A 3365-nucleotide genomic window follows, 5' to 3' on the forward strand; every position below is an offset into this window, starting at 1 on the left:
ATGACAAAGCCTCTATTTTCAGTTTTACATTGTTGATTATCATCAAACGATTTTCATCGTAAACTTTTACGTTAAGAAGCGAGATGAGAAATTCATGAATAATCTCGATAATTTACGGGTTACGCTAATGCCGGCGGCACAATTTACATTTTTGTAGAAAATTTCCCGAAATGTAATATAAACCAGATAAAAAAAATTGTAAATCAATTTTTAATAAGCCGTTTTAATGGACAAGACTTAACCTTCAACATCGCGTTAATTTAAGCCACAAAATAATTTTTGCAACTCCGTAAAGTCATTTTTGCAAAATTATCGAAATTATTCATGAATTTCTCATCTCGCTTCTTAACGTAAAAGTTTACGATGAAAATCGTTTGATGAGAGATAATCAACAATGTAAAACTGAAAATAGAGGCTTTGTCATTTAAAACATAATCCCATAAAAAATTAATTTGAAAATTAATTAATTAATTAATTATTAACAATTAATTTATTATTATTAATAAATTAATTATTATTTTTATTTTTATTTTTATTAATTAATTATTTTTTATAATTATTTATTTATTATTTATTTTATTTATTAATTTATTTATTAATTAATTTTTTAATTTATTAATTTATTAATTTTAAAATTAATTTAATTTTGCTGCTGAGTATGTATTATTAAAACCTGAGAACATCTTCCTACATCATAAGTACTTACGAATTGTGTTGTTTTCTTTATTATTGTAGCTTTAGCCGGACGATTTTACTTTATTTTTAATCACCGTTACAAATGTATTCGCTTGAGCAGGAAATTCAAGTTTATTCTTTAAGTTAAAGATACTATTTAACTATAATCACGTAATTGTACAATATTTGAAATAGAAGAACGCTTGCGAAGCATATTATTATTTACGTTTGTCTTTATTTTCAGATTATTATTATGCAAGCAGACAATTTTTTATTCATGTATTACGTAAGAAATAAAGACAGTATTTATTTTATTAAATTTTCATTATTTATGCAACACAATATGGAAAAAGGTCAAATGCCGATATTGTTCATGGTTTTTCCTTATTATTTAAGATAAGATATCTTAAGTACAGTCCTAAGATGTCACAAACTAATCATAACAGAGCCGTATGAGCGTCTTAAAAGACATCATTTATGAATACTAGTCACGGACTGGTACACGCAAGTGAGGCGCGGGCGCCGGCCCTGAATGCTACATGGATTCGAGTGCTTATTCGTTAACTTCAACAAGCTCTCTTGCAAAAACTATTTGTCGGATGCAATTTTGCTAAAGGAAAAAGTTGTTTGTTTTATGCATAGAGTATCATGTCCTTTACTCCGAATGCGTGAATTATGGATCACCCTGTATATGTATATGTATGTATATATATAAGTATATATATGTATATATATGTATATATATGTATATATAGGAGAAAGTCGCCGATATACCACTTTGTTTTTAGACAATATTTTTTAAACAAAAGGTAAAAATAAACCCCAATTTTAAATTAAAAATCGTATTATGAAAAGACTAAGAGAAAAAATAATATAAATAAAACTTTTTTCGGAAACTACAAGTATTTAAAATGACGTAATATTATCAATAATATTGTCACTATTATTTAAACCTCACAATTTGCAAAAGAAAATCGTAAGAATTTTATTTTTGTATTTGTAGAATTCGGTTTTAGCTGATTTGATATAGAAACAAGCCACAAACCTATGAATTATGAGTTTGTACTTTTTTAATTAGTTAAACAGATCATGATTTATTAGTATTAATAAAGTGCAATAGTTAGTTTCCGAAAAATAAGGGGGTGTCACTTTAGGAGACCTATGTCAGTATCGGCGACTTTCCTCTACCTATATATCAGAGAAAACGACTACTGGCATTTTACCCCAACAAAAGTAGTGGCATATTACCCCAAGACGTCATTTCATCTTATGATGAGCCTGTACAGTACGACTGTTAAGAGAATGACTCAACGATGTACTGAATATTTTCATTTTGACCTACTCTAATAGATTAACAAACTAATCGAGCTAAATATTGTGTAATGTTTAAATAATAACTTACATAAAGCACTATAAAAGTTATAAGAAGCACATTTTCGTATACCATGTCATCATATTTACTTCATAAAAACAATATTGTTGCGAGGCAATTCTTGATAATTATGCTACACGTTAAGCACACAATTGTACATAATTCTGGCATTAACGCAAGCGTTGCTAATCGGTATCATTGTTAAACACAACGAGTGGCATATTCTCCCAACTGGCGTATTCTCCCGACTTACCCTATATAATACGTATATCTAACAGATGATTTTTGACAAATTAGGTCAAAACGTAGTTCAAATTTTAAACAAAATAAGATAAATAAAAGGCATAAAACTACGAACGCAAGATGTAAGCAGCGAATAAATATATATTTAAAAAGTTAAAATACATTTAGACGTTTCGGTCTTAAATCAGACCATCTTCAGTAATAAAAATATAAATCAAAGTGAGTGTTATAAATAAATATTAAATTTCGCAAACATTAAGTAAAAAGTCAATAAGAAATAAAAACTAGTCAACGCAAATTACAATCTTGATGTGAAGAATTTAAAAAAAAACACATCTCCAAGTGTTCGAAGGCGCAGATTCGCAGCAAGTCAGAAATGTAGTCAATTAAGTGGAAAGTACATCAGAAAGTCAAAATGAGTATCCGCGGTGTAAATCATTGCCCACAAAATTTCCCGATTCTGTGTTAACAATAGTTTGCGAAGCAGATAGTTTTCACAGGAAGTGGAAAAATTGATGTGTATATGATAAAAGTCAAGAACAGAATTTTGACTTTCTGATGTACTTTCCACTTAATTGACTACATTTCTGACTTGCTGCGAATCTGCGCCTTCGAACACTTGGAGATGTGTTTTTTTTTTAATTCTTCACATCAAGAAAATTGTAATTTGCGTTGACTAGTTTTTATTTCTTATTGACTTTTTACTTAATGTTTGCGAAATTTAATATTTATTTATAACACTCACTTTGATTTATATTTTTATTACTGAAGATGGTCTGATTTAAGACCGAAATGTCTAAATGTATTTTAACTCTTTAAATATATATTTATTCGCTGCTAACATCTTGCGTTCGTAGTTTTATGCCTTTTATTTATCTTAGATGGTTTTTAATTATATGTGTAAGTGTGTAGGGTAGGTATAGTCCAACAGTGAACCAATAGTACACTATGAACCATTGCGATATTTCGTAAATGCAACATTATCAGATTGTGCTGCTATCATGCAGCGACTCGCATTTGAGCCCCTCCTCGGCTCCCCAGTCGACTGGCAGATCGCGCCAAGAACGACCATGTA

The sequence above is a fragment of the Trachymyrmex cornetzi genome, unplaced genomic scaffold (assembly GCF_001594075.2).
Source record: "Trachymyrmex cornetzi isolate Tcor2-1 unplaced genomic scaffold, Tcor1.1 scaffold111, whole genome shotgun sequence".
In the NCBI taxonomy this organism is placed as follows: Eukaryota; Metazoa; Arthropoda; class Insecta; order Hymenoptera; family Formicidae; genus Trachymyrmex; species Trachymyrmex cornetzi.